The sequence below is a fragment of the Squalius cephalus genome (assembly GCF_949319135.1).
Source record: "Squalius cephalus genome assembly, chromosome: 4".
In the NCBI taxonomy this organism is placed as follows: domain Eukaryota; kingdom Metazoa; phylum Chordata; class Actinopteri; order Cypriniformes; family Leuciscidae; genus Squalius; species Squalius cephalus.
In genome coordinates, this window is record NC_137125.1 from 21,939,788 (window position 1) to 21,947,996 (window position 8,209).

The window sequence follows — 8,209 nt, forward strand, 5'->3', positions numbered from 1 at the left end:
CAGACTTATTGTCGGTTGATTCTGTTTCATAAAGCAAACTTAAAATAGTTCAAACTCAGTTACCCTGGCAACTTATGCTGGGAAACTAGCCTGGTCCAGGGCAGGCTAACTGTCAGGCTAAGCCTCAGCTGTTACACAGATCCTCTAACACTGACCGACAAGAACACAATATTACCACTGACACTCTCTCATACCATTATTGGACTTTATTAACCATTATGAGTCCAAAAATAAATACACATGTAACAGGTGTCTAAAAATTTAACAGTTAATTAATTAAATGAATAGCTGTTGATGCAAATAGATTTAGCAGAAGATTTAAAAAATTCGTAAAGGAGGTAGCGGGTTGTGGTGAGAAACAACAGACAACACAAGTTAGATACGAACTGGTATGTAATTCTAAAATGTTCAGTGAAAGAAGTTCCTCAATAGTGTCTTGTAAACCGACCTTGACATGGTCATAAACTTATGACCCCAAAGCTGCATCTCATCCAGTTCCTCTTGCAAGCCAACATTCCAACACCTTAACACACATGGAACTTTTCATGGAACATTTCAGAGAAAACTTTTCAAATGTTTGATACGTATTCCTGTGTTTCGCAAGTGTTGTCACTGGCCATAATGGAAACACTGACAATTTTATTGTATGTTTAATCCAAAGTTATTTGTGTATAATGATGCATATGAATGTATCTCTATGTTGCTATCTTTGTCACTATTCGTTTTTGGTGTTGTTTTAATCCCCTTCGCAAGACGGGACTGTGATAAACGTTATGGTTCCATGCGTTTTTAATTCCCCGAGCATAATACCATATTTTGCCCCCTCGTGATTCCACACGTGGGTCGGGCTGCATTAACACACAAAGAGAATACTTCCCGCCTTCGATAAGAAGATCTGATTCGCTGTGGCCTTGGGAAGAGGGCGTAAACAGATGTCTGATAAAAGGAAGAAACCACCTCATCTTCGCTCTCTTCTTCTCTCATCTCCTGCTGTCGCCCTTCCTCCTCTCCTCCCCGGCGCAGCGCTTCTCCAAGGAACATCTGAAGAAGGCCCTAGCCTTCTCTATCGAACGAACACATGTTCGAGTCGTAGCTGCCGTCCTTTGCAACCAAGATTTGCAACCTCTCCCTTCCCGGGAGATGAATCTGAACTTTCTCGGTAACGTTACATTCAGTGAGCCTTTTTAAGCTTCCCACGACACCGGAAGACGCAGCAGAAACAGGACACCATCCTCGCTTCCTGCCTCAGCCTCACCCGAAAGAGCACAGAATCTTGCAAGTAGGCTATATTGATTCCTATAAAAGCTGTTCCAGGGGTCTCGTGAACTTAGGTTTCTGTATGTAACAATTACTAGCTTTTCCCTTCTCTCTATTTCTTTCTTTCTTTCTTTCTTTCATGTATTCTGACCACGTTATTGTTTTCTGTTCTTGTTCGGTTAAATGTTTGTTTGTGTTTATTGTTTGCATTTTTACGTACGTTTATATTCGTAGCCCATATAATCTCTAGTCTTACATTTATTAAAATTCATTAATACTTTTCACTGTCTCTGTGTTTGAAAAACCACCTTATAAGTCAATGAAATCAAAGATCTAAGCTACACGCTCTATATAGACTACTTTGAGTAGGCCTAGTTTTAATTTATAAACCCAAAAGGTTTTATGTTCGTGGCCAGAAGATAAACTTTCTTGGAGTTTGTAAACAGGGATACTCCTTCTTAACTGTGATAGTCTTACATTTATTCGCGGGACGAATAACTGATGACGAGACCAGTTACAGAACGAGGTATTTCCGATAATTGATAAAGTAAATACATATGCGATTTATGAATTATGACCCTGAGTTATGATTATTAATATTTCTAAAATTCCCTATATCCTTGAGCTAATTCGCATTTACCCCGAGTCGTTATTGTTACAATATATATATATATATATATATATATATATATATATATATTATGTACTTTATTGTGGCTTTCAATTCAAACACATTTAACACAATTATACAAATGGACAGTTCCTTTAAAGACATCATATTTTCCCCCAATAAATATTCATTTATTATTTATTTTTCCTTCTACTTTTTTTTTCTTTTGTGATAATACCCACCAACACATAGCCTAAAAAACACATGATTAGAGCAATAAACAAAAAGTACATAGTTAGACACTTTTAGATATGATTTAAGGGGGAAAAGACAAAAAACAATAAATAAATATTAATAAAAATTTAACATTCACATATTTATATCAAACTCTTATAATGACACACAATTCCTAATAGTTATTCAAGTAATATTTAATATTGAATATTTGATATTCAAATAATAAGTAAATAAATAAAATAACTAGAAATAAAAGGGAGGGAGGGTTGTATAAAAATGTAGTTAATGTAGGCTAATATATATTCCTTTATTTTATGGAATATTCTTTGATTTTAGAGTTGCACATATCTTTTCAAAATTTGCTCTTAATTTCATGTTATCCTCTCCATAATGTACTTTAGAAACTAAATTCTACATATCACAAACGCATAAAACAGCACAAAATATAGGATGTTTGATGGTGGATCGATTTGATCCACGATCGACCTCTAGGGCTGCTTCAAAAACACGTCCACACGCAATTATCTAGACTTGATAAACTTCAATTACCTTTTATGGAACCACTTTAGCCCCAACTTATATGTTAGGCTCATTCAAATCCGGTTTTGGAGTTTAATCCCCGCTTTTCTAAGCGTCTTTTATGGAACAACCCTCAGGGGCAGCAATTGTACAAAACGATAGACGTCCCTGTGATTTAAGTGTTCTTTAAGCAATTTATGTGCTAATTAAATGTGTCGTAAACAAAGTATACTACATCCATTTTAATCTCTGCTCTTTCCCCCCCCCCTTCTTTAGTCTGCCTAAAGTCACTATACAGATGATGAAGCGGCTAATTTATGTGGGTGGGCCTGGATGGATTGAGATGAATAAAAATAATTTACATTTTTAATTTTGTGACCAATACTTTATTGATTTTCTTGCAAACAAAGTTATCAGCATTCAAACTGACAAATTTTCACTAAATTACTTCAATATGGAAAACATAACTGATAACAAATATAAAACAGATATACAGAAGAGAAACATATAGACATACAGAAGGACTAATAAAATAATAATAATGCAAAACAAAAATTGAACTATATGCATAGTCAGAGATAAATGATTTACAGGAAGAAAATGTCTATTGAAATAAAGATAATTGAGGCCTCAATAAAATTAAAAGAAAAACAAACTTAGATCATTTAGGTTTTGAGAATAGAAATCAAGCGGTCATGAGCTTGGCTCCAGTGCATAATAGTTTTAATCTTTGCCCTATTAATTAAGGCAGTGGATCGCTCCAGACGGACAATGTCTATAACATAAGACAACCACTGCTGTTTTGATAAAGAATGAGGAGGAAACCAAGAACTAATTATGGTTTTCTTGGCAGCTATTAATCCTGAGAAGAGAGTCCGTTTTTGAATTAACGTAAGGGCAGCAGAGGATACATCGTTAAGAAAGAAAAGACATGGTTCAGGATTAATTGTCAGTTCCAAAAGTTGTGATAATACAGAAGAGACATCAACCCAGAAGTTGAGGATTGAAGGACATTCCCAGAATACATGGAGAAAGCTGCCGATTGCCCCAGTGCTACATTTGTCACACACAGGGGAGGGAATCAGTTTCATTCTAAAACGTTTCAGAGGTGTATAATATATTCTGTGGATTACATTTACATGTTTAATTTTAACCCTTTTTTTAATGAATAAATTTAATGGAAAAATGATTCATTGCTATTTTTGTATGTATCTAGGCTAAAATGACAGTTCATGCATTTTTTCCAAAATATGACCATTATTTTCTAAGTTGCACTCTGTATCTCCCGAGATACATTGCTCATTTAGGATAATATTTTGCCATGTATTCTTTTTTATTATAGTTTATATGACAACTTTTAAAACATTTTTCTCCCAAGATGCATTGCCTATGTAGGATATAAATTTAACATTTCATAACTTTTTAAACAGTTCATGTGCCGATTTTTAAAACAACCTTTTTCCTGTTTTTTTTTTTTTTTAATTCTACCATCTTCCCTGTGGTGCCCCACACCAGATATATTCTATGGGCAATGGAAGCTGAGAAAACAGTTGCGAGCATTTTGTCCAGTGAACAGGCAAAGCCTCACTTTGCACTTCTGACACATGATGGATGTCTGCCCATGATGGAAGTGTGTGTGTAAAATAGAGAAAGTATTGGGAAGGGGGGTTCCTTCCCTCTTCCCTCCACTCATTTACTAACACATCACCATAACACACATCATGTGGACACACACAAATTCAAATTTATTTATAAAGCACTTAATAAAACAACAAGGTTGGCCATAGTGCTGTACAAGCAGTAAAATAATAAGTAGAGAAAAGCAAAAAAAAAAAAAAAAAAAAAAAATGCATATCCAATATATCTAAATAAAAAGTACAAACATCATAAAACAGTCAAAAAACAGCTACGCTATCATAAAAAAAAAATGTTTTCAGATGGCTTTTAAACTGACCGAGTGTAGGAAGGTCCCTGATATATAAATTGTAAACTGTTCCATAATTTCGGGGCGGCTACCGCAAATAGACTAGACGGATTTCAGAAAAATGGCCTTCTATAAGAAGTGAGGAGCATTTATGGGTACAAGTTGGGAACTGGCCTACCTTACATATTTCAAGGGTGCTGAGTTAAAAAAAACTGGTTCCCAAGCGAAATTGAGTTTTTTACCTTCTAATTTGCATATCAAAATGGCCGCCAAAATTGCCAAAAAATTTTAAGGCCGACATACATATTCAATCAATATCACTCTTAAATGTTCCCAGTGTATATATGATATGTGATGTATTCCATATTACATAATAACTAAGAAAAACACCATTGCAAGTTGTCTGAGATTTAATTTTTTTTATGCAAATTAAGGCGAGACACTACAGGTGAATAGGGTAAAAAAAATTAACTAGCAGATATCACCATGAAACTTTCACAGTTGATTACCTACATTAAGATGAGAAACAAAATGTATTACAAGTTTTCTGTAATTTAATGTTTAAATATGCAAATTAGGCAATATCTAATCAAATATGCACTAATTTGCATAGATTTAAAACAACGAAATCTGAGTATTGGATAAAGCCAGGTTAAAAATGATTTTTTCATTGTGTTCACATATTAGATGGGGAAAAAAAATTACAGAGGGATTTATGGATATCTACTTTTGTTATCCTGTAAATCAGAAAATACTGTCAATAGCCTTAAAAAAATGATTTTCGCCATGTTTTTTGGAATAAAATGTTATATAAATCAGGCTAGGAATAATATATTTACAAATCCCTCTGTAAATGTCTTGATAATATAACATAATATAACTATAACTAGGTACAAGTACAAAAGTTTGGTGTATAGGTGCTACTGAAGTGGAGCGTCATCCATGTGGTTTCCTTAAATCTGCTTCCGAAGCATTCACCGCAGGGATGGAAATTAACTTTTTTGTCCACCGGCCACTGTGGCTGGTGGATTTCAAAATCTACCAGCCACTCAATGTTTTTACCAGCCACTTTCTTGTTTTTAACTGACAATGTGTAACTGCATGTGAAAATTAATACTACAATATCTACAATACTTAAGCAGTTTATTTAATCTCAAGTCTCAATGAAATACTGACATTTTCTCTTTCTCTCTTATACACACACAAACCATGAACTGATATACATTTCATTAAATGAGTAGGGCAGATTAAACAAAAAACTAACATTCCTCCACCCATCCTCCCCACTCCCAGTCCAATTTACTCCTGCTCATCAGAATCAGATTCTGAAGTTTCAGAGGTGCTTTCCTGAGCTTTCTTCTTCCCCTCCATGAACTCTGGCCTTCTAGGCCGGATGCCAGAGCTGGATAGCAGGGGTGGGGTCATAATTCTCAATAGAGGGACTGGATAGCTGGACAGTCAGTAGGTCACAGAGGCTTCTTGATGTAAGACGGGACCTCCAGTCACTTTTCACTAACTTCATTTGATTGAAGCCTCTTTCACAGTCTGCAGTAGAGGCTGGTACGGTGAGAATGAGGTCAACCAGGCTGAGGATGTCGGGGCACTGCTGTCGCAAAAACCTGTTGATTTCTGGCCAGGTCTTCATGTGGAGACTCTCTCCTGTCTCATACAGTCTGGTCTTCAGAATGGTCCACTGATCTGGGATGAGCTCAACAGCAACCCCCGAGGATGTCAGGATGCTCTGGAAGTGTGTAGTTAATTCCTCCACTTCTGATTCACCAAATTCTGAATAGAGACGCACATAATGAAACAACATTGAGTTATATGCTTTCATGACTTTGTAGATGAAATGTTATGTATGAACCTAAACCACATACCTTTAGAGCGATCTGCGTCAGGCCAGCTGTTAAGATTCACTAACTTTGTAGCTTGGAGAATCCCTATGGTCATGTCGGTGAAGCGACTTTGCAGACTCTGGCAGAGTTTGTCGAGCAGCTCAGACTTGGCCTTCATGACACGGTTTAGGGCGCTGTCATCATTATCGTGCTGCTTCATACAGGCTTTTAGCTTTGGCCCAGGTCTGTGTTACATTTACATTAGTAAGTTATGATATTCAGCTAAGCAGCAAACACATTAACACAACTTTTCAGTTCTCTGACACTCACCTGGTTTTGTATTTTGAGCACTGTTTGGGTGGCTGTCAGACAGCTGTGTACTTCAGCCACTGTGATAGTTGAGGTTTGAAGAGTCAGAGAAAGGCTGCTGAGGTGAGTCAAGCAATCATGCATGAAGTTGCAAAACATGAAAAATGCTGGATCCCGGCAGGTTTGGAAGTAGTGGCGTGCTTTGCACTTCTGCACTGCATTCACCCCTTCAGCATCCCGTGACTGAATCTTTATACAAAATCCATCAAATCAATAAAGAAAAGTCATTAGTCAATTTATAATTTTGATATAAGTGTTTTATAAGTGTAAGTTAGTTTGATTTATTAAATTACACTGAACAAATTCCTGACAGTAAACTGACCTAACCTTCTAACTTAACATTCAAGTTCTCTACACTGTTATAGCCTACCTGGTCTAGGTGCTGGGTAAGTCCCTGGTAACCCCTCAAAAAATGGTCAATGGCCCTGAAGAGGTGAGAAACCCACCTGGTGCCTCCAACCCTAGTTGGTACAAGGGGATTCTGGCCCAGACTCTTGAAGCTGTGCTTTAGGTTTGCCCTGTTGAGAGCACTTTTACAATAGAATGTATGCAGCCCTGACAGCACATCTTCAGTCTGTTTTGCCATAGAGCAGCTCTTAATGGCATCCTTGAAAGCTAGTTCCAGGCGGTGTGCCATACAGTGAATACCCAGGACGTGCATGTTACTTCCTCTCAGCCTGCTTACTACTCCTTTACGTGTCCCTGTCATCACCGACGCACCATCAGTTGCACATGCCACCAACTTGGCCTGCCACTCTTCTCCACAGACCTCCCTCATCATGTTATCTATTGCCTGAGCAATGTTCTCACCATCTGCTTTCTCCACATCCTGTATCCCTACAAAGTGGACCTCCACCTTGCCTTGGTTACAAAAGCGTGTATACAGCATTTCCTGTTCCATCACGGCAGTGTCAGTAGACCCGTCAGACATAATGGAGAGGAATTTCGCTGCCGCTATCTTTGACTGAAGGGTCTTCCTCTCAGCTTCAGCTATGTGCTTAATAAACACCCTGGCTTGCTTCCGATTCACGTATGTGCTACCTGTGCTAATTCCCTTTTTCTCATCTAATCTATAAAATGAAAATGGAAAAATAAACAATGAAAAGTAAAGTTAGAAGTATATATCGTACCATAGCACTAACGTTAGGCTACTTTATGCATATAAACTAGCCTAGCTACTGACATTAGTTACATGGGTGCTATTCTTCTGACCTTATTCAGCATTTAACCTAAAATCTACTTTTCAACATTTCATAGAAAAAAAAGAAAAAAAAAAAGACTTACTTGCATTGCCATTCGTAATCTTGAAATGGCCTTCCTTTTTTCGCGATTGCATGGGTATTCCTAAACAGTATTGTCATCTTATCCAACTGGGCCGTCTTCAGGCTGGTAAGTGCCTTCATGGCAACCGTATTCTCCGGGGCTGCTTTTCCCTGTGCTCTCTTTTTTACCTGGATG

General features: G+C 37.2%; 1 long non-coding RNA gene across 1 annotated transcript; it reads right to left on the reverse strand.

Moving 5' to 3' along the window:
* Positions 1 to 6,593: 6,593 nt before the first annotated feature.
* Positions 6,594 to 7,260, reverse strand: LOC307157496. Its single transcript, XR_013821008.1, has 3 exons — positions 7,122 to 7,260; positions 6,713 to 6,940; positions 6,594 to 6,627 (listed from the first exon to the last, which is right to left on the reverse strand). It is a non-coding gene; the product is annotated as an uncharacterized lncRNA (long non-coding RNA).
* Between the last annotated feature and the right edge of the window lie 949 nt (positions 7,261 to 8,209).